General features: G+C 37.3%; 1 protein-coding gene across 1 annotated transcript in view; it reads left to right on the top strand.

The window, feature by feature from the left end:
- LOC118832811 (connector enhancer of kinase suppressor of ras 2-like) overlaps nucleotides 1-24,116 on the top strand; it is a 566,603-nt gene that overhangs the window by 312,804 nt on the left and 229,683 nt on the right. The gene's annotated exons all lie outside the window — the stretch shown is intronic.

Below are 24,116 nucleotides of genomic sequence, written 5' to 3'. Positions count from 1 at the left end.
GCATCAAAGACTTAAAACACACTTAGGTGACCCATGAAGTAGAAACTGGAGTAGTGTTGCTGGACCAAGTTATGGCAAGTGTGAAAAATCTGGTCTGTTGAAAAGATACCTTTGTGTTTGTTTAAGTTAACATATACCTGACTTTTTCCCTGTTCGGAATTGTCTAAATCAAGCTCTGTCATAGCAATGAGTTTCCTGCTTCTTGTGACTTTGATGACAGTTTGTGCAACTCCAAAGCAAATGTTGAGACTAGTAGCTTAAAAGTTGTTCAAGATGCTAAATCTGGAAACTGTGCCCTTAACTACCTGGTTTTTAAGTTGCCACTCATATTTGCTTTCAATCTCCCATTCAAAATAGTAGGATTCAGTACACTAAAGAAAGAGATTTTCTAATATTTTACTATGATTGTTTCATTCTCATCATTTTTGATAGGGATCACAGAGAAATGGTCCAAGCACAGCTGCTATTATTCTTGTATATTTAATGTTGCATAGACTATTGCACACTTAGATAAAATGTCTGCTTTTGGTAATCAAATAATGGCATCGAGATATAAGCTCATCTTGCATAGATTTACCAAAAACTTCTAGATGACTCCAGTAGTATACAGGACAAAAAGAATGACACATATAGTTTTACATTCTGCTACTCTGTATTTCAAAAGCTTTTCATTCCATAGAGTTTGGAGACTAAAAGATTTTGATACAGCAACATCTATTAAAATATTATTCCTCAATTTTTAGGGATCAACATTTCCTGGGCTGTTGTAGGCATCAATTATGTCTATAGTGATGTGCCAGTTTTATTGAAGTTGACTTTATAAAAAATATTGAGCTTCCAGTGTCATAGTCAAGCTGCGTGATTGTGTCTGTCTACGTATCCAATAGATGTTCCCTTTTTGCCAGCTTGCAAGTGATATATGGTTTTTGTCACTTCTTGGCATGATTTGCATTGATTAACAAGTCTAGACTCCTTATGGATAAGCTCTTGGTAATCTCTGGTGGGAATGATCTGATCCTGAACTGCTATCATAAACCCTTCACATGACTCGGCTGTTTATTCGATGCCTCTTTGTTGATGTATGGTTGAATCCATGTGATTGTTGCCCACTGAGCACTTTGGAATCTTACTTTTCAGTCTTAACTGGGACATAGGCTCTGTCCTCAGAAAATCTGCTTTCAGTTACATTTGACAAATCCTGCAGTGTGTACATTTCCTTAGTCTTTATGATTGCTTTGTGAAATGTTTCAAAAAAAATTTCTATAAATTCTTAATCTGCTTATTGTATGTTCTGAGTTCTAACAATCTTCTTCCTCCTTTGGGGGAAAGAAATGTCAATGTTTCTGTAGCTGCCTTGGGGGCAAAGAACCCTAGATTTCATTAACATTGTATAAATTTTTGTTTGGACACTTAGATTCATCGTTGTCCTTCTGACTGTGCCAAAGACATTCATTAAGACTGATCCTGTATGATAGTTAATTGAATGTCTAACTTAAGGATGCCATTCAGTCTCTAGGCATAGGTGGAAGCTGAATGATCACTTGTGGATCTTGTAGGGGAGATTGCTGGTTAAGTATGAGTTGAACTTGTCACGTCTAAACTTCTAATTTTTGAGTCTGTAGGATATTTTTGGAGGTTTCGGTGGTTCTTCTCCATATGCTAGTCCTTTTCACTAATATGTCCATGTATATCAAACAGTTGTATATGCAGATAAATGTAATTAGCCAGAGGGAAAAACTTGCAAGTTTAGTTGTTAAGGTTCAGCAAGTGAGCAAGCATTTTCTGAGAAAATCATGGAGGACCTTGGAAAATTTGGCTCACTACCAACTGTAGGTATATCATCATATACTTTTCTCATTTGAATATATTTTCTGTCAGTTTTCCTTAATCCTTGAAAGAAGAGAGTGAATTTAAAGCCCCCAAACTAATATTCCACAAAGAGAAAATCATACATGGAGATGTTTACAAATAGTTTCAATGTGAGTCCTAGTAGAATTGATTTCCTTGTAATAACTGGTATATTGAAACCATCACAAGTGTGTGGCTTTGCTTTGGTTGTATTTTTTCAAAAGCACCTTTTTTGTTGTTCCTTTAAAAAGATTTCGGAATTCTATTCTAGATGCGGCTCAGAGCTTGTGCTACTTCTTTCTAAGGGTAAACTTTAAAAATGCACGGTAATTCTCCCAGAAGTCCAGGGGTGGACTCTCCTTTCCAAACTCTTTCTGTAAGTGTCAGAGTCTTCTCACACTGACAGACAGATAGTCCCCAGTAGATGTTCAGAGCAACCATTGCCATGGTGAACTCAAATGAATCGTGTACCCCTTATATTATCTGTTTTAGTGGCCAAGCAGGCTCTGACAATCCAGTGGACAGGAGCCTTGATGACAAATGCTCCCACTGCAGCAGAGGTGATTTGATGTGCCATCTGTTTAAGTACAACACATATTTGTCCTTAAATCTCACCACTGTTCAAAGGGATTTTGAGGAACTGGGAATATGATGGAGGAGAGCCACCTTTATGAACAAATATTTTTTCCTATGTTGTAATCCCCTAGCTAAGTTTGTCTTCTGAAGTGGAAAATTTGTTTCTCGCGTGTCAGAATTAGGAGAGTAAACATAACTTTTTCAAAAACACCTACTTGCCCATTTTTAAACAGCTTTAAAACAGTGTACTATTGCAGTAGGAAGAGGAGGGAGAAATTCTGACGAAGCCACTCGGAATAATTGCTCTTGCTTTTTTGATGATGCTATTTTAAAAGTTTGTTATTTATTCTTTTTTCTTGGAAGAGACCAACTTGTTTCTGTTCTCTTTGTGGGAGGGACGAGAAGATGGAGGACAAATTGGAGTTGTTTTGTAGGATTTGAACAAAAAATGAATATCAATTGGGGGTGATCTTTTGGTTTACTCCATGTAACTAAGGCAACTGTGATTAATACCAAGCTAGTAAATATAGCCTAATTTCTGGATACAAAGGCCATGCCTATTACCACGCAAAGAGTGTCTAGCCAGCAGAGTGGAGATCTGGCAATTATCCAGTTTATTTGCACACTGTAGCTAGAAAAATGGGATAATTTGGGCCCCGATGTAAATTTTTTTCCCTTGTGGTTTTAATTTGCTGAATGTTGGCCAAAATGGGTGGAGTAGAATGTAACAAAGTCTTACGGTAGTTTTATTCTGAATTTTACTTTTCCTTTTCTGTCTTTGATCTTGAAATCATTGATTCTTCCTGACTGCCATGGGAAGAGATTTTTAGACCACTTTATTATGATATCATTTATTTCTCAATGTAACTTCATCCTTCTGAATTATGAGTATTCTGATTTTGTCTGTTTCAAGTTGAGAAAGGAAATAACTGGATTTTCCCTGGGGAAATAGGTGATGGATTTGAAAATGCTCCCCAAGAATATCCAATTTATTTAATACCTAGCAGCTGATATTTTGGGGTTTACAACTCAGTATTACTTTTAGGTGAGACGGTTAACAGTGTCAGTATCTTGTTAGTGTCTCTGGCGTTCCATAATGCTTGATTTGGAGCCAGCCAAACGGATGTGTTTTCAGCCTTGCAGACTGACCTTGCTTTCTTGCACTGGACTCTGAGTGAACAGATCTACGTTCTAACCCTGGCTCTGCCACTAACTCAACTGCGCTGTTTTTCAGTCATTTCAGAAGTGTCTGACTCTTCATGACCCCATTTGGGGTTTTCTTGGCAGAGTTACTGGAGTGGTTTGCCATTTCCTTCTCCAGCTCATTTTACAGATGAGGAAACGGAGGCAAACAGGGTGAAGTGACTTACCCTGGGTCACACAGCTAGTGTCTGCGACCAGATTGGAACTCAGGAAGATGGGTCTTCCTGACGCCAGGCCCAACACTTCATCCATTGCGACACCTAGCTACCTTGTGTTAACCTTAGGCAAGTAATTTCATTTTCTTGAGCCTTGGTTTTCTTCTCAAAAAAATAAGGAGGTTGGTTTAAAGGCTCTCTAAGGTGCATTCTTCCTCTTTGATTTTATGACCTATTTTAGAGTGTTAACTCAGCATAGCAAAAACTTTAAATAAAATAGGTCATAGAATCAGAGAGCGGGAAGACACCTTAGAGAGACTTTAGACCAGGGATTCTTACCCTGAGAGTTGGTGGATAGATTTCACAATGTCTGTGAACTTGGTTGGGAAAAATTACACCATTGTTTTCACTAACCACTAGCTGAAATTTAGCATTTCCTTCAATTATTTAAAAACATGATTCTGAGGAAGGTTCCATAGGCTTCACCAGACTACCCAAAGGTTAAGAACCACCACTTTAGTCCAACCCCCTCCTTTTTGAGAAGAAATCTGAGGCCCAGCACCTCCAAACCACTTGCCCAAGAGATATCACAGCTAAAGTGGTTAGGGGCAAAGCCAGGGCTAATCTAGCCAAGGTCCTTTCATTTAAAGTCCAACAGACACAAAACCTTGGAGTATATTCTAATTAGCCCAGCCACAGATGCCACTTATGAGACACAAGGGCAAGGACTGGTTGGCAGAGGGTTCTTTCCTCTCTAATGAGGACACACACACATTTCCTGGTCTAGAAAGTAAGTGATTCTAGCATTTGGTTCCAGATCCAGCAATCAAAAGTTATAACAATGCAAAAGGCCTCAACCTTGCCTGTGATTACAGAGGACTCAGCCAGTCTTATTCTCTCAGTGCTGTAGTAACCGGGGCATGACTTTTCAATTATGCAAATCCATAATATTTACTACATGCACATTTGTGTTCAAGCAAGTGGAACCTTGGCTATCAAAGCAGGTATTTAGAAAGACTCAAGAAGAATCCTCAATAGTCAACCTCGCTGACTGTGATTTGTTTAAAAAATTAAAGCATGATCTGAAAATCCTTGTCACTCAGGACAGCCTTTGTAATCCTTTTCTTTTCTAAATAGGATATTTATGGCAAAAGGTTAATTGAAGAAAATATATTTCTAGGCTGTTAGGTGGTGTAAATGAATGAATGAATAAAAATATTTCTTAAGTGCTTACTGTGTACCAAGTACAAATACAAAAGTAGATCAGTCTCTGCCCTTAAGAAGCTTATGTTCTGATAGGAGGAGACAACACATATAGGGGAGTCCTGATCAGGGAAAAGTGTTGTGTTCTGGGAAGTTACCAGGATGGTGAGTGGATTAATAGGACAGCCAATTTACATTATAAATTGCAGTATAGCTTTGATCATACTTTCCAGAGCAAGAAGGGAAAGTGTGTGTAGGGAGAGGAGGAGAGAGAAGGAGGGCTATGTCCCCTTCAAGTCAGAAAGTTGCCTGGGTGAAAGAGCATTGTTGGGTCTAAGTCTGGCCCAGGGAAGGAGTTCCCAAGCTGCTTCAGGGCGTGGTTTCTGGAAGGTTCTGTGGAAGGATGCAGTATTCGATACAATTCCCCACACTATTTTTTGTTGGTCACATTTTCAATTATCATTATTATTTAAAGTAAGATTAAAATGTTCTGGGTCATGGGACCAACAAGATGGACACCAAGAGCCCCCCAAAAGTAAAAACTCCATGAACTAATGCCTACTTCATACTCATTCAGCATCCCCTCCCACCCTGTGGATTCATGGGGTTGAAAACAGAATACAACAGCATAGGACCCAAACTGCCTCCTACTCTCAATGCCACAGAGATACAAATGCCAATCTTCAGAAATCTACTGGAGCTACTGCAACAGAGCTCTGCAAGAGATTGAAAGAACCGAGGGAAGAGGGCAAGATGAGTCTATGCTTGTATCAGAGCTTAGCTATCCACTTTGACCTCCCCCCATGCCACTGAGATCCAAACTCCAAACTGCAGAAATTTACCCAGCTGCAGCGTTCTGTGCTATGTGGCATTCCACTGCGCCTGAGGGAAAGTGTCTAGCATCTAGTTGATGCCATTTCTGGCCCCCAAAAATCCCCTTGGGGCAGAGACCTGAGCTGTTGTACTTTGAATTGACTGGCATGGGAAGAGCCCAAGACAGTTTGAAATTCAGACCCCACAGAAACCACTATCAGAGGGGAGTGAATCTGAAAGTGAGCAATAAGGGAAAACAAGGAAAACAGTATTCAAATTACCAAAAATCTCAGGAAGAAGAAAATTCAAAGATCTTGAGCGTAAGCAGATAAACCAATAGGGAAGACACGAACAGCAAAAGGAAATATGGTCTCCAGATTTAATAAAAGAGTTTAGGAACCTATGAATTAATACTATAAAATAAAGAAAAAATTATTCAACACTTTATAAGGCAGAGGACCCTGTGGTTTTGAGGAGAGCTTGGACCATCAACCTGCTGTTTCTTCATGGCTTAAAAAGAGGAATAAGATTTGTAAGAACAGAATTTATGGCCTGCGCAGTAAAAAGTAATTGGCAGAAAAGAAAAACTTGAATCCATGGTGGCAAGTCTCAACAAAGAAACAAAGGAGAGGACAGCTGATTGAGAATACAAATAAATGGAAGTGAAGGATAATCTGGAAGAAAAGGAACAAAAAGCAATAACAGTAAAAGAAAGCATGCTCTCCCTACAAATAAAACATATTGATCATGAGGACAAGATGCATAGAAACAACTTAAGAATTGTAGGTTTCCCAGAAGAACAAGTCAAAAAAACTGAACTCCATATTGCAAGAAATAATACAAGAATACTTCCCAGAGATACTAATGTACTGTTGGTAGAGTTGTGAACTGGTTCAACCATTCTGGAAAACAATCCAGACCTATGTCAAAAGGGCTACAAAACTGCACATACCCTTTAATCTAACAATATCCCTTCTAGGTATCTATCTCAGAGAAATCAAAGAAAAGGGAAAAGGACCTATTTGTACAAAAATATTTATAGCAGCTCTTTTTGTGGTGTCAAATTGGGGAATAGCTGAACAAGTTGTCATATATGATTATCATGGAATACTATTGTGCTTTGAAAAGCAGGATGGTTTCAGAAAAACCTGGGAAGACTCACACGCACTCATATGTAGTGAAGTGAGCAGAACCAGGAGAACAGTGTACACAGTAACAGCAATATAGTAAGGATGATCAACTGTGAAAGACTTAGCTACTCTGATCAAGACAATGATCCAAGACAATTCCAAAGGACACATAATGAAAAATGCTATCCACCCCCAAAGAGAGACCTGATGAACTCCTAGTGAAGACTGAAGCATATTGTTTTAACTTTTTTTTATTTTGGGGGGGGGTTGTGTATGTTTTCTTTTGCAACATGGCTAATATGAAAATGTGTTTTGCATGACTTCACATGTATAATCAATACCATATTGATTGCCTTCTTAATGGGTGAGGAGTGGGAGGGAAGGATAGAATTTTGAACTCAAAATTTTTAAAAATGAATGTTAAAAATTTTACATGTAATTGGGAAAAAATGGACTGAAATAAATAAAAATATTTTAATAGACTGCTTCCTATAACTTCCAAACACAGAAAACAAAATCTCAATCAGAGGAATCTGTACATCACCTCCAAGACAAAGCCTAAGTTTGCAAACCTCATGATTTGCACACATCGTGATTAAATATAACAATTCCATTGAGAAACAACAAATTCTGCAAGTGACCAGGAGAAAGACCTTTGTATACAAAGGAAAAGAAATTAAAATAACACAAGACTATTCTGTACCTGCCAAAAAGTGCAAAAGGAAATGGAATAATATGTTCCAAAGAGAAATGGAGCTCAAGATTTAGCCCAAGGTGACCTGCCCAGCAAGCCTGAGCTTAATTATAAATGAAAAAGGATGGATGTTCAGTGATAAAGAGGCATTCTACAAGACAGGTAAAAAATACAGCAATTAAAGACAGCAACAACAATCACAAAATAATAGAGACCATTAAGAGTCTTCTTTCTAAATGTGCACAAGGAGATAAGGTTGTAATCGGAAGTCAAACAGAAGTGATAGTGGAGAAGCAGGCCTGAGATATTGTGAACTAAACCTCACTCCACTCTGCCTATAGGTTAATCAGCAATATTTGTAGGACTAAATTACAAAATGGGAGGGTACAAAAAAGAGAGAGAGGGAAGGAAGATGATAGAGGGGAATAGTCTAACAGTTAAAAGGAAAATAACTCATGTTCTCTCAGGAAGAAGGGAGCCTACAGAAGAGGTGAAGGGAGAGATTTTAAAAGGAGGAAAAAGGGAGGGAGAAAGGTGGGGAAACTTTATTTCAGCGGTGAGAGAGGATACCAGTGATGAATGCCCTTGAATAAAGAGATATATTCTAAAAAAGGAGACGGGAACCTTTCAATGGATATTATCTGCAAGGATTTGGTGCCTCAGGAGAATTAGAGCCCTTAGAGTCAACTGACACCCAAAGTGAGAAAGAAGGCATGGACTCGGGGAAGAGATTCTGGGGCAAATGAGGCAGAAATAACTCAAGGGAAGGCAAAGGTCAATAATCAATGTATCATCAGGGACATCAGAAGCCTACTACCATGGGGCAATACTCTCTCTGTAGCATTCGGGAATTGGTATTTTTCTAAGAATAAGGTAGAATAGAAAAAATAGGACCAGGAGGGAAGCATTACAGTGCAATAATTGAAACAATTTAGAAAGGAGAACCCACAATAAACAGTTCTAGATCTATGATTTTAGAATTAGTTCTCCAAGGCTATGATTTCTCACAGTAAAATGTGGCAGTCTTGAAGAAACATGTTGGCATTAGGTTCAGGTCATACTAGAAGACTATTGTTGCTCTAGCCAACTCTAAGATTATATAATTAGAAGTATTGTGTGGTACTTATGTCTTAAGCCTTCCTGTAAAAAAAGACCCTTGCTAAGGTGTATCTAACTTGTCAGGTATACTGTGGCCATTTTTCTATGATGAAATATTATAGTATATCTCAAAAAAGTTGTCATGTGAGTTCTTTAAAAACATCTCTACTGTGCCTTGATTGCTTGCAATTCTAAAATTTTGTAAGGAAAAAATCAAATTGCTAGGTGTATTTAATAAAAATACTATGCCTAACTTTTCATTATTGCTTGAGCTTTCAGGAAATTTCTAGGATGGAATTTATGTTCTCATGTAGGAATTCGTGGACACATTAAAACCGGAACATGTGTTTTTATTGGCTCTGGATGTGTTTTGTTTTATTTTATTTCATTTTATTTTGCAAGTTTTATTCAACCATGGTTCCCTCCAATCTGCTGAAATGCCATTGAGCTTAATCCAAAACAAGTGTTGTTCCATTATTGTGCAAACATCTTCTATTTGTTTATTGCAATATTGAAGGGAGCTGGTTTGTGTAGAATTAACCACCCACATATCCTAATTATTTCTTCTCTTGCTTTTTCTTTGGGGGATGTATATCAAGTCAACATATGATGGGCTGCATGTAATCACAGGAACTACTAAAAATGTAAGCTTTTACAGTTTGGGAGCTTTCCTGGTGTTTGTTTTCATATGTAATTGGCTGAGCTCTGGCATTTTACTTTCTGTCTTTGGAGATTTAATGTGGGTGGACTGCTTTTCTTCCCTTTAACTTCCTTTAATTTAACTTTGTTATCTTAAAGGTACTCAAGGGCCAAGGAAATGACTACAATTTTAAAATGTTTATTAAGCAATTGAATTTCAAAGAAATCTTGTTTCTCAAAAAAAAAACCACCATAAAACCAAACCCCACCATGTTTTCCAATCTAAATCCATAGCTTGGTTTATTTAAAATATTAGCCAAAAAACTTTCAATTAGAAAACATAATTAATATCTGCTTTCCTTTCAATTATTTCTTTGGGTTCATCTAGAAACATGTAACCTGCCCCTCCCTGGCATGACTGCCATGAGAGGGCAGTATAAACATGTACAGGTTCTTGGCATTGTAGAATTTTAGTCCCAGAACAGACTTTAGGGGCTGGGTCTACATGAGTCAGGCTATTAGATGTCTGGCTCCAAATGTCTTAGCCTCACTCAATTGTCTGTTTCTTTCTGTCTGAGAAGGGTTTGTTTAACAGCAAGACAGGGACACAACCTGACTAAGTGAAATTTCACCATATGTTTGCCTAGATAAACTGGCAAATATCAGAATCGTCGGAGAGCAGCACTACTTTGTCCCAGAGAAGATCAAGTGTATTGGGCTTGAAGGAGAAAACTCAAGCCTCCTTGGAGGATTGGAGATAGTGATGATTTGAACTGATTATCAGGTCTATGTTTCTTTAACATATAGTTCTTCTTTTCACAGGAAATTTTTATCTCCAATCAGAACACTTATTAAAGTTAAGTGCATTAGCACTAAGCATATGTGATTTTCACCTTAGCTATGCATCAAAGCTGTGTCTTTTTTCCTGAAAAATAATGTTCTCCAAATAACTAAGACTCTTGGCCACTGCCTCTACAAATGAGGAAGCCAAATAAAATGATGAAGGTTAAATGCTTGAAGTTAAGTCATTTATCCTAGATCTTAAAAGGAGTCCTATTATGCAAATGCCCCTGGACGGTGCAAACGATGCCAGTAAAATGAAGTTATGTTGCTTCTTAGGGTTCTTGTCTCTTTGTATTTAACTGAGCTTTGAACTGTGAGTAGAACTTAGACAATGAGGAAGGAGGCCAGACATTCCAGGCAGAGAAATAGCATGACCCTAAAGGTATGGAGGCAAGCATGGGCATGGCAAACACAAACTGTACACAAGTACAAGCTCCCAGCTAGAACTAAATGGAATCATTGAAGACCAAGGATTTTCCATCTTATCCTTAAAACCATGAGGGCATTGGATATCTTCGAGCCCAGGAGAGTGACATGACAAAAGTGGTGCTTTCAGACCATGAGTCCAGTGGCAGAAGAGAAAAAGGATTGCGTGGGATGTTGATAAAGGAGTTTTGCTATAGCTGACTCTTGCAGTAACTGAGGAGTGTGTAGTAATAAAGGGCTGAGCAGGAGAGTGGTGGCCATGGAAATGGAGAGGAGCTAGTATGAGAGATATTATCCCCAAATACACAAAACCTGCAATAATACATGGAGGGGGAGAAGGAGGGGAGCTCAAAAGCTAAGAAAATAGTGCTATCATTGACATACTTAAAGAAGTCCTAAATGAGGAGATAGAGTTGGGTTCAGGGTGGGGGTGGTGAAAAATGAATTCGTTTGTTTTTAGACACACTAAATTTGGAGAAATTGAGAGCTTTTATATTATTCCCCCTTTCACCATTCTATTCAAGATTGAAAAAAATGAAATGAGAGAGTTGTTAACATGAAACAAAAATGTGAATAGAGGCTAACATAACTAACCATTTTGCAAACAGATATTAATTGGTATGACCCAAGAAAATGTTTATTCCATACAAATTGGAGAGATCACAAATATTTATTGTACTTAAGAGGTCTTTGGTAAATTTTAGTTTCTTTTTTAGTTATTTTATTTTTTAAAAAATATATTTTAGTTACTAAAACTGTGTGAAAGTGAAATTATACTATATTTTATTTCATATAGTTTTCTTAGTTCTCCAGGAAAGGTACCATTTTATATTTTAAGCTAGGCATTGATTGCTCTTGTAAGGAATAATTTATAGTCACCAGATTGTTGGTTTCTCTTGGCTAAAAAGTTTAAGCAAATGCCCAAAGGCAAACCAGATGTTTAGTTGCAGGCTTTAGGAACCAAAAATGACTTGTCCCCTTTCCATGTTCAATTCTAAGTATAAGGCATGTGTAATGTAACTCTCCAGGACTCTTTGAATAGCATCTTAATTGATCTCATTGCCTCCAGAAGTTAATCCTTCATAACACCACCAGATTTAATCTTCTGAGAGTACGACTTTGATTATATCTCTCCAAGTTCAAAAATCTTCAGTGGTTCTCTGTTATCTAATGTTCTTAGATTGCCCTTCAAAATCCTCCACAATCTGTTCTCACTCTCCCCATTATTCCCTAGAAGTTTGGATTAGATGTTACTTCTTAGGCACATGCCACCATTTTCCTTCGCTGTGCCTTTTGTATCTTTATCTCTTGCTAGAAAATCCTTCTCCCTATCTCCATCTGTTGAGAGCCTTCAGGGTCCAACCCAAATGCTACATCCTTCATTAAGTCTAGAAATGATTTTGCCTTCCTTTGAACTCTTATAGTCATTCATCCTTCTCTTAAGGCACTTTGCCATGGACTGCTTCGTCATGGGAATAGCTTACATTTCTAGAATACTTGGCAGCTTACAGAGTGCTTTCCTCACAATAACCTATGGGATAGATGGTACAAGTCTTATAATCTTTCTCTTATCCCTTATTATTCCTAGATTCTCCCTTATTCCTTATCATCCCTATCACTTATCCCAAATGAGTGAACTGAGCTTCAGAGAGGGTACCCCCATCTTGTTGTTGTTGTTCAGTCATGTCTGAGTCTTCATGACCCCTGTAGACCATAGCATGCCAATACTGCCTGTGTGGTTTTCTTGGCAAAGATACTGGAGTGGTTTGCCATTTTCTTCTTCAGCGGATTAAGGAAAACAGAAGTTGAATGACTTGTCCAAAGTCACAGAGCTAGTAAGTGTCTGAGACCAGATTTAAATTTGGGGCTTCCTGACTCCAGGCCCAGTGATATATCCACTGAGTCATTTCACTGCCCTTTAGGTTGGTAATTAGTAAAGCTGAAACTTGAATCTACATCTCTTGACTAGAAATCTCATGCTTTTTTCCATTATACCTTAACTACTTTGCTAGATAATCAAATCCATGAGGGTTGGTGTTATATTTCTTCATCTTTCTCTATATCTCTTGAAGTGTCTATCACAGTACCTTGAAGATAGAGAGTGCTCATCTGGAGTCGGGAGAGGCCTAAGTTTGAGTCTCTTAGCAAGTCGCATGACTTTTGGGAGTCTTAGCTTCCCTAAAGTGAGGCTCATTATGCCTCTAATATTCATCTCATATGGATGATATAAGGGTATATGTGAGCATAGATACTAAAGTGCATTCTTTGATACTACAAAAGAATACATGTAAGGGTTGTCCCCAATTCTAAATATTAAGCATTCTTGGAATTGGATGGTATGGCAAAGGAAGGGATAAATCTGTGAGGGGGGCTGGTTTAGCTCCTTCTGAGCAGAGCTTGCATGTCCCACCTTGCCTAATAAAGCCGACTCTGAAGTGGTATTGTAGTTCAGTGGTAAGTAATACTAGCACTGGATAATCCCCTCTACTAACGGATGGCTAAGGCTTATGGCTCCTCCTCATCTCTTAGCCCTAAAACCACACTAGGTGCCTCTGAGATTGTGAAGAACCTAAGGGGAGGCTGATTTATTTAGGTGGTAGCATTGCTTTGCAGAGGCTGTGCCAGCCAAACAGCCAAAAACACTGAGCCTTCTTTTTATTCTTGTCTAAGTTTGCGAGTTGCCAAAAAGAAGGAAGCAAAGTCTTCTTGGCCCATTTGCTTATCTCTTTGTCAGTGTTTGGGAGCACTTTGGTTTTATCCAGGTTTCTAAATTTGTTGGCTGGAAACACAAAGACCTATTTCATCCAGAAATAACCCCAGTCACTAGCTTGTGTATATTCTGTGCTTATTATTTATAATTTCACAGGAGTGGAAAATGGTCCTGAACTCTAAATGTACGTGTAGTTTTGACATAAACATCACTGTCCTCAAAAGATGGAAAGAACATTCATTTGGTGAGGAAATTACCTTTGATTATTAGCTGAATGGATGTTCAGTTCACAAATGTAAATGTAGGTACTAATGGGAGTTCTGCTATAGCCAGACAGGTTGGATTGTTATCATTAGAGATCAATATGTATTTTGTTTGTATTGTTCCTTTGCACTATGAATCAGTTACAGAATATTATACTGTGTAAAAAAAAGGCTAGCATGTGTTGATTTTTACAGAAATTCTTGGAATCCAGGTTAAAACCAAATATAATTAAATACTGGAAGAAGGACTAGAAACCTTTCAGCTATATTTGAAGCAAAATCTCTCCAGGCATTACATTAGCACAGCCTCTTAATGTAATATATATCTATAACTATATCTATATATGTATATATATGCTAAATATTTAAGTTGAACTTTTGAAATTAAAAAAACAACTTATAACCTGACTAGTACCTAATTTGTGAGAATGTCTTATTTGTAAAATTAGGAAAGGCCCTTTCTACATTTAAAGTATACCTTCCTTAATTACTTGGACATTCTGGGCAGCAGTTTTTAATTCCCTGCCTGGTCCAAGGTGTCTTTTTTCCCTTCTTCTGTTTTTTTGGACAACAGAAGGTGAAAGAGTTTGAAAATATAACCTTGACTGAATATTCTTTCCAATGCTTAAAAGGGAAAGAGTGCTGAGAGTGTTCTGCAATAGTATTCTTGCTTTCTTTTGGTTTCTGGCAAAAGACAGAAAAGAAAATTGGTTCTTGATACAAAAAGGACATAGGATTTAGGATTTGAGAGCTGAAAGGGACCTTAGAGATTACTTGGTCTCACTGTTGATGAATATAAGGCACAGACCACTTATTGATTACATTTTGAAGTTTTCCTTATATTAACAAAAAGAATATCTTCTTTTTTAAAGTATAAAATTCTGATATCAGTAACCCAGTTAAGAAATTTACAATTACATAAGGATGTCAATTTCAGTGTCCCATAGGATTATTCACTTAATCAAAATATTGGCATAGATAAGTACTATCAGAGAACAAGCAAGATTCACCAGAAAACTTCAAAGATTTGTCTAGATTTTCTCTATAAGATGTTGTTACTTATAGGAAGTGAACTTACACTGGGAGTTTCATGATTTTTTTTGGAAAGACATTTTTCTAATAGTAACTGATTAGATTAGATTTCCTTTTATTTTCATTTTTTTCTTTTAGTGAAATGTCATGATGCTCAACTAACACTCTCTCTGTGTGTATGTTTGCATATTCATATATAAAAATATCAGCAATATCTGCCATCATAATACTCTAAAATAAGGAAATTGGAAGTGTGTGTATTTGTGTGTGTACAATATCAAACCTGTTGAAATAAAGCCTCCTCTTTTTTGTGGACTCCATTTTCCCCGGTTTGGAAGGGTGCAATCCAGAGATTGTGAGGAGCCATGGTCAAAGATAAGAAAGTGGAAAGAATGTAGGCCTCTGTGCAGTTACGCTGGACAGGCAGTTTCTCAAAACTGAGCTGATATACCTTTCTGTATACTTAGACTGTAGGTATCCTTAACAGTACTAAATTAGTGTGTTATTTGGGGCTCTAATTTAATCAAATATACTTACTAATTCAGTGTTTTACATAAAAGCAGTCGAAGAAATATTGAGTCTTGAGGATTTTTCCCCCTATGGCAGCTAATTTATTTTCTAAGTGTTTGTAAATGAGTTTTCTAATTTTGCATTCCTGTCCTCCAGATGTGAGAGCAGGAAGCAAAGCTGCATCTGCATGTACATGTGTGAACATCATGAGAAATTTTCTTACAAATAGAGTGTTATAGTCAGACATTATCATGCTTGGTTTGGGTGTAATATTCTTCTGATTTGCTTCCAATGTTGAAATCTCTTAACATTTGAAGGTTCTAGATCATCAGCAAAGACTGATGTTGGGGAAAATCTGTGTTGGGGAAGAGAGTATGATCACCAGGATAATCACAAATCCTTGAGGTATGAATTTTATTGAAGTAAAGAAGGTTAATAATTAGGCATCAGCTAGCCCCCAACCATCTGCTTGTGCCAAAGAATTTTATCATTGTGCAGTTTTAGAGGAGTTTAAGTTCAAATTTGGAAATTAGGTAATAAATTTCACAGATTGATTTTGTTTATTTGTCATAGTAAAAAATGTTCTATGAAGAGTGAGATTGAAAAATTAAGTACCAGAATAGGAATGGGAAGGTACTAGGATAGGAATCTATTGAGAACACTTAGCCTTATAGATTTAGAATTGGAAATAACTTTAGGGGCAGATGGAGTTGCGATGGGTGAGTAATAGGAAGCAGGTACAGTCTAGCTCCCCATGAAACCCCACTGACGAAAGTACTGGAAAATATAGAAGAACAAACTCTGATCCAGAAAGCCAAGCAAAAGTTGCAGCAAGTCATTTTCTAGCCCAGGGCGGCTTGGGATGACAGACAGAGTAGTCTGCAGATACTAGGGATAGGGTCTAGCTAAAAGCACCTGTATCCAGGGACTGAAACAGGGCTGAGAATGGACATCAGGGCAGGAATCATTGGAGCAGAAAGAGATCCCAGAGGATCCCTGAACTAGTAGAGAGTGCAGGTCAAATTAGATCAAATTACCAGTACCAGAAATGAAAAAAGATTAATTCACAACCAATGAAGAAGAAATAAAAGCAATTATTAGGAGCTATTTCACCCAACTAAATACCAATAAAACTGACAATCTGAATGAGACATTTACAAAAATATAAATTTCCCAAATTAATAAAATATAGAGTACTTAAATAACCCTATCTCAGAAAAAGAAATTGAACAAGACACAAATTAACTCCCAAAGGAAAAAACAGGATCAGATAGATTTACCAGTGAATTCTATCAAGCATTTAGACAGTTAATTCTAATACTATATAAATTATTTTTAAAAAGAAGTAAAGAATGGGTCCTATCAAATTCCTTCTATGGTACACATATGGTCTTGATACCTAAACCAGGGAGAGTCAAAACAGAGAAAAAAACTATAGACCAGTATCTGTAATGAATATTGATGCAAAAAATTTTAAATAAAATAATAGCAAGAAGAATATAGCAATATATCACAACAATCATATTCTATGACCAAGCTATATATGCTAAGAATGCAGGGCTGGTTCAATATTAGGAAAATTATGAACACAATTAACTATGTTTTATTTAATTTATATAAAACAATTTATATAATTATGTTTTATAACATAATTAACTATGTTTAATTAACTATAATTAACAAAATAATAAATATCACATAGTGATTTCAGTAGATGAAAAAAGCTTCTGATATTATACACTACCCATTCTTGTTTAAAACACTAGAAAGCATAGGACTAAGCAGAGTTTTCCTTAAAATGGTAAGTAGTGTTTATCTCAAACCAAGCATCAGCCTTTATCTGTAATGGGCACAAAGTAGAAGCTATTCTAATAACATTAGGGATAAAGCAAGGATGTTCATTATGTCCAATACTATTCACTATTGTACTAGAAATATTATAACAATATTGTACAATACTTGCACTATTGCAAAAAGACAAGAAGAAGAAATTGAAGGAATAAGCATAAGCAAATAGGAAAGAAAATCACCTTTTGCAAATCATATGATGATTACCTTAGAGAACTCTAGAGAGACAATGAAAAAACTAATCAAAGCAATTAACAACTTTAGCAAAGTTGCAGGATATAAAATAAACCTACAAATCATCAGCATTTCTGTATATTAGCAATAAAGTCCAACAGGAAGAGATTAAAGGAGAAATTCCATCTAAAATAACTACAGACAATATAAAACACTTGGGAATCTACCTGCCAAGACACAGAGTGGAACTATATGAACACAAATACAAAATGCTCTTTGCACAAATAAAGACAGATCTTGATAATTTGAGAAATATTAGTTGCTCATGGGTAAACTGAGCCAGTATGATAAAATTACAATAGTGCCTAATCATATGTACAAAAATCTTTAGAGTAGAGCTTTTTATGGTGGCAAAGAATTGTAAGCTGAGAAGGGTTCCCATTAATTGGAGGAATGGCTGACCGAGTTAGGGCATATGGAAATCATGGAATACTATTGTGCTTTAAGAAATGACGAAGGAAATGGTTTCAGATAAACCTGGGAAGACTCATAAGAATAATGCAAAGTGAAGTGAACAGAACCAGGATAATAATTTCTACAATAATAGCAATAGTATAAATAAAATAAATAAAATAAAATATTAGGAACTCGGATCAACACGATGACCAGCCAGGATTCCAAAGGACTCATGATGAAACAAGCTATCTCTCTCTAGAGAGAAAGCTGAGAGACTCGTATTTTCTTTTCTTTCTTTTTGTACATAGCTAATGTTAGAATTTGTTTGACTTTAAATATTTGTAGCAGGTTTTATTTTTCTTACCTTCTCAGTGGGTGGGGGAAGGGGAGGTGAAAGGGGGAAAATTCTAAACTAAAAATAAAATTTAATTTAAAATATTTTTTAAAAAAAATAAGAAAGGAAATAACCTTAGCGGTCATATATGGTCTAACCCTCTCATTTTCCAGATGAGGAAACTAGGGCTCACAAAGTTTAAGTAATTTGACTAAGGACTCACAAATATTAAATAGCAAAACTGGGATTCGAACCCAGGTCCTCTGAACCTAAACCTAGCACTCCTAAAGTCTGAGCAATGGTGCAGATTTACATTCTGGTTTCTGAACGTCCTGTTTTTGAAACGGCTCCTCTGTTAATTCTTTGTGAGTCATTTTCCATCTCTGGATGTCAATTTGTTTCTCTGGAAAATGAGTCTGGACTAGATGAATCTCTAAGTTTCCTTCTAATTTGGATAATGATCCTATTTAGAATTTATAGTTTCCCTCTAGATAGTTTAGAATATTTCGAGCATTCTGTGGTTTCCTTCCCTTGATTTTCTGAGAACTTGGCAAAGATATTCAGTTCCAAATTTCATTGAAGGTCAAATTTTTTTCTAGTTTCATTAATAGATGATAAAAAGTCTCCCTAGGCTTTAATTTCCCTTTCTTTTTCTAAAGTGCTTTTTTCTCAGGTTTTGAATTTTGGTGGTTAGTTTATGAAATTTTGTCCATATTTTTCTCAAGATGCTGCCTTGTAAAGAGTATGAGGCAATTTTCATGTCACTTGGTTTCTGATGAACATCACACAATTCAAATGCCTTGCCAAACCATCTCATTTTTAGCAAAACGATTTTGGCAGATGAATTGTACATTCTCTTGAAGATTCAGAAACTAACCTTATAATGAGCTATAGGAGAATAAATTGTATTGTATTTTAATACTAAATCCTCATGAATGTTTTGCTACAAGAGAAATATTATATTAACAGCAAAGGGAAAACAGCTCTCTTTTAAAAAGTACATAAATTTTTTAATAAGAGGATTTGTCAGTCGACCAAATGAAAACCATAAATCTTTCACAAGCTAATCTCCTCCAATCTTCAAACCGTGCAGCTAATACAAGGAAACAGAAAACCACATAAGACTTCTTTCCCTGGTAAAAGTGTGGAATGAAATAAAAAAGCTTCAAAGTGGTGTGTGTGTGTGTGTGTGTGTGTGTGTGTGTGTGTGTTTCCTGGCATGGCTACAAATTGATTCCTTTTCCCTTCTCAAGGAGAATTGACCTCATAGCTAGATTTTAATTTAAAGTGATGATAAATAATTTAGTGTGTGACAAGTCAAAGAAAGGGACTCATTGTTTATGGTTGAGGTCAGGTAAAGTGTGAACCCTCAGGAATTGAAAATAGTCCATTCCTTTCTTGACTCCACCTGTATCTAACTATCACGTCTACCTTCTTAATGAAGTATTACTGGAAAGACAACATCAAAGAGGCAGGATGGGGTAATGGTAAGAACACTTAATTTGGAGTTAGATGTAGGCAGTAATCCTAGCTCCTTCAGTGTATAGCTGTTCATTTCAGAGTAGTTCACACACATAAGAGATCTCCTAGTTTAACTCCTCTCTCCCATCTTGTAGATTAAGAAACAAGCTTTGAAGAAAAGTCACTTGTTTAGAGTCACAGAAAAGCAATAGAATCAGGATCTGAATCTAGGCCTCATTTATAGAAGGTCTTGAATGCCAGAATATACTAAGATCTGGAGTTCGTGTCTTAATTCAGTGAGCATTAGGGAACCACAGAAGATTTTCGAGTAGACGAATTATATGATTGGAATAATAGGCTTTGAAAGGTTACTCAAAGGAGTAAGTTGCATTGGATGAGGGGGAAAGGGGACAGATTCCTAAGATCCCTCTTCTGTCAAATGGAAGTATTATCTGTCCCATACACCTCACAGTGATATTGTCAGCAATGTTATTTGTAAATTGTGAAGTATTCTATAAAGATGTCCCATTAATAGTAACTATTATTAGAGAGTTTTCTGCCAACACCTAGGGTGTTATGCCACCAACTCATGCCCGATGGAAAAGACTGAAGAGAACAGGAAAAGCAATTACAGAACCCCCTGGAAAATCCTCTGTGGTTTTTAGTCTGGGAAAAACCCCTAGGTATGAAAAGAGGTGGTGGCGGTGGTGGTGGTTTTTCTTGAATAAAATTGTATGGATAGAATTTGCACTAAGCACCACAGGAACAATTCTTTGTCTCAAAAGCATTGGATGAAGCCAATGTCCCACGCCCTTATCCCATCTGAGTGACCAGTTAGATTAGGAGTGAAGGAAGGCCCCCATCTCCTGAGCCAAACAGGGAATGTACTGTAGGAATCACTGAGCTAAGCCTTTCCTCTCAAGCTGTTGCCAAATAAACTCACATTTGATTTTGCTTCCCTGGTTGCTGTTTTTGGTTCTTTCTCTGTTTCTAGTTAAGTAATTAGTTGTTACCATGGCCTTTTAGCATCCTTGGGAGGAAAGTTAAAGTTATCATTTTCAAATTAGAGAGTCCATTCTCAGTAGTTAAAACATGTCTCTTTACATTTCAAGGAATATATTATTGGTATCATTAAAAAAAACAGTAGTAATTTGAGCTTCCTCAGGAGAAACTAAAAAATGTAACAGATCTATATGAGTTCAAAGCTCATGTATAAATGAGCTTAAGCTTTTATTACACTAATGGATTATAAATTCCTCAGCTAGATTGTCAGCTCCTTGAAGTGGGAGATTTTCTTATTTATCTTTGCATTTCTCTCAGGCTGTTCCAATGGCTTGTACATAATAAATATTTATTGACATGGACATGCTGTCTAGATCAGGCCAAATGTCCACAGTAGGAAAAAATCAGCAAATTCCTGCATTAAGGTCCTTCCTTTCATATTTCTCTTGAGGCATTGTTGTTGTGGCTTAGATTAAAGCCATTGGCACCCATACATAGAGGAGAATAGTTTTGAATTTCCGAAAGCATGTTTGAATTTCACACACATTGCTCTGTACATCAGGAACGCAGAATAAATATTTTCATGTCCTGGAACTTGTCATCAAGTTCATAAGGTCTTCCCTCAACTAATAACTGTCCTTCACAATAAAAGTTACCAGAGAACCCTGATGGAGGAATTTGTGGCTATAGACATCAAAGTCCTACTCTCATTGTGGAGATGCCTCAGGGCTATAGAAGACCATGCTGGGAGGGCAAAAGTTTTGGCAGATCATATCAAGCTGGAAAGACTGCATATACTGTCTCCATGGCAGATACTTTGTCTAAAGACCTTACCTAGCAGACTGGCCGCAAAGTGATGAATTTTTTACTCACAGCAACTCTCTACGAGCATCTTAAGTCATAGGATTACAGTCTGTATCAGTGAAGGGAATTAACCTCATCGATGAAATCACAGATCCATGAATTATTAAAGTGCTGTAAATAGGCGATTTTATTACATAAAATGTGTGTCATAGTGACACACAATGTGAAATAGCTTTTTGCAACATACCAAGTTAGCTGTCTCTTGTTCATGGCTGACAGGTAGAGTAGGTAGTTTTTGCTTCTCTATCTCAGCCTGCACCTACTGGTAGCTGAAATTTCTCCATTAAAAATTCATTTCTTTGGACTAATCTTTGTCAGATTCAAAAATTGCAAATGCTCTAGTAAATATTAAGTAAAATATTAAGTCTTTAACTTCTGAGGGCAAATAGGTTTCTTGGGGATAAGAGATAGCCTTAGCATCACAGCAACACTAGGAGAATGGATTAGGGGAAGGGCATGGCTGAATTATCCAGTAGATGCGGAAGGCATCTATAGATACATAACTGATCATTCCTGCCATTCCATCTCAGCCACTTGCATCTTTTAACCTGGTCTCCATCCTCTTATGAAAAGAGAAGAAGCACCATTCCATCATAACAGTCTCCCATTGCTGAAGTGAAAAGAGAAAGAGTCATTCCATCAAGTTTCCAGCCTGGTATCCTGCCTTGGGAGAAGGAGACTAGCATTATTCCTTCTGTTCCCAGTTCTTGCTCCCTCTGCTGAACTGCCCAAGGCTCTGAAAGAACTCCACTCTGAGGTCATAACTCTATTGACATTGAAAATCTTTCTGAAATTTTACCCTAATGATTAACAAATTCCCTTCTAGTCATACTCTACCCATCCCAGTGATTCTGAACCCCATAGGTCATCATTCAAACCCTATTCCCCATCTTCCTCTGCCTAATTCCTTATTGCCATTCACTTCAGTTCTTACTATATCCTTCCCCAAAGTTACTCACCCATTCATTCCACTGTGCCTTCTGGAATGTCTATTTTATAGGCAACAACCTCACTTTCATCTTAAATCTTTTTCCTTTCCCACTCTTTCCATCTTCTGGCTCTCACTGAGACTTGGCTCCCTCCTGATGACACAGCCTCCCTGGCCACCCTTCCTAGCACTGGCTGTACTGTCACTCATTATCCCCCCCCCTCAACTCACTGGCGAAAATGAAGGAATTGAGAAACTCCTTCCTCTTCCTTGCTGCTTCCAAGTTCTTCAGAGTTGTCTGTCCCACACTGGCAGTTCAGAGCTTTTCACCACTGGTGCTACAGGGCTGTAGCCCCCAGCAGGCTTGTGGTCCTGAAGAGTTGTGGCCTCTTGGTTGTCTGTCACAATCAGGGCAAATTTCTGCAGCCTGGAGTTGGAATCTCTACAGCACTGGAAAGAGCGAGGAGGAACCGGAGTTTGGGGGTGTGTTTTGTTCTAATCCTGTGTCATGTCCTTGAGTCTGGAAGTACAGCTTTACCACTGGTAGTATGGGAAGTAGAGAGAGGTGATGAGTGAGCTCTGGGCTGGTCAGCATCTGTTCATGGGTTTCGGAAGGGCTTTTTAACCTTCCTTTGGATTCCAGATGTGTTAGATCATGTAGACAGTTGAAATTGCTTTATCTTTGTCATATAACTTCTGTTTTGGAAAAGCTTAAGAGGTTGTAGGAATCAGAAAAAATGTCTAGTCCTCTATCTTGTTGCTTATATGACCCAGAAGTTGGTAAAATTGTCTCTCATTGCTAAATTGATTACATTTATAAAAATATTGCCATCAGAGTGTCTATGAAACCAAAATGCCTCTCAGAAAGGAAAATCAGAAGCAGGGAGAACAAAAAAGGAGGAGGCAGAGGATGCCTAAGATGAACTTAAGATAGTGTGCTAGTAGAAAGCCATAGCCTAGAAGTCCAGAGGCCTGGGTTCTAATCCCAGGGCATGATCTCTTCCTTTTTCTGAGCTACTTTCTGTACCTATAAAATGAGGGGTTCCTAAACTAAATGATCCCCTCTGGATTATCAAACTCTTCCAATATTCTGTGATTCTAAGTCCCAATATTTCTGGAGGTAGACCCTCATACTAAAGGCTTTCTGTCCCTGTGTTGAAGTCAATGCCATCTGTAGTAGATTTCATAAAGACACACAGACACATAGAGTACCTGTCTTTTGGTAAATCATATACTTAAAAAATGTCTACTTCAAGTCCATTCTTCTTTAAATTTGTTTCCTTCCTCTCACCATCATCTCCACCCCAAAACAAAAGAAGAAAATTAGGTTAGTCTAATTGATCATGGAATCATATGTGTAGAGATAGAATGGACCTCAGAGCCTAACCTGCTCATTTTACCCTTTTAGGAACTAAATACATGATTTTAGTGTAGAAACCCTGTGACATTTATTTTAGATACTCAGAAATGGGCTTTTTTACTTCCTAATTCTCAGCTATGTTCTCAGTAGGTAAGCTTGCCAGGCAGGTGAGTTCTGTATTTATTTTCAAGTCAGTCTGTGGGAAAAATGAATGTAATGACTGAAAATCACTAAGTTTCCAAAGTACTTATATTCTAGTTCAGTGCTTCCCAATCTAAATTGTGCAGCAGACCAGCAAAATATTTAAATTCTTCACCATGAACCACTGTGCCCTCTGCAGCCTCAGCATGGTGGCTTTCCCAGTTCAATGAAAATAGCTTTTTATATATCATGTTCCTCTCAATTTCTATGGAAGAATGAATCTCTTTAGCACACATAGTTTCTAATGTGTTCAATTTGGACACCTTCATTCTTGAGGCTGGGAAACCTAGTCTCTAGTCCCTATGATTGTTTGTTGTTCAGTCATTTTAGTCCTCCATTTGGGGT

This window comes from Trichosurus vulpecula, chromosome X, assembly GCF_011100635.1.
Source record: "Trichosurus vulpecula isolate mTriVul1 chromosome X, mTriVul1.pri, whole genome shotgun sequence".
Taxonomy (NCBI): Eukaryota; Metazoa; Chordata; class Mammalia; order Diprotodontia; family Phalangeridae; genus Trichosurus; species Trichosurus vulpecula.
This window is presented reverse-complemented; position numbering and strand designations above follow the sequence as displayed.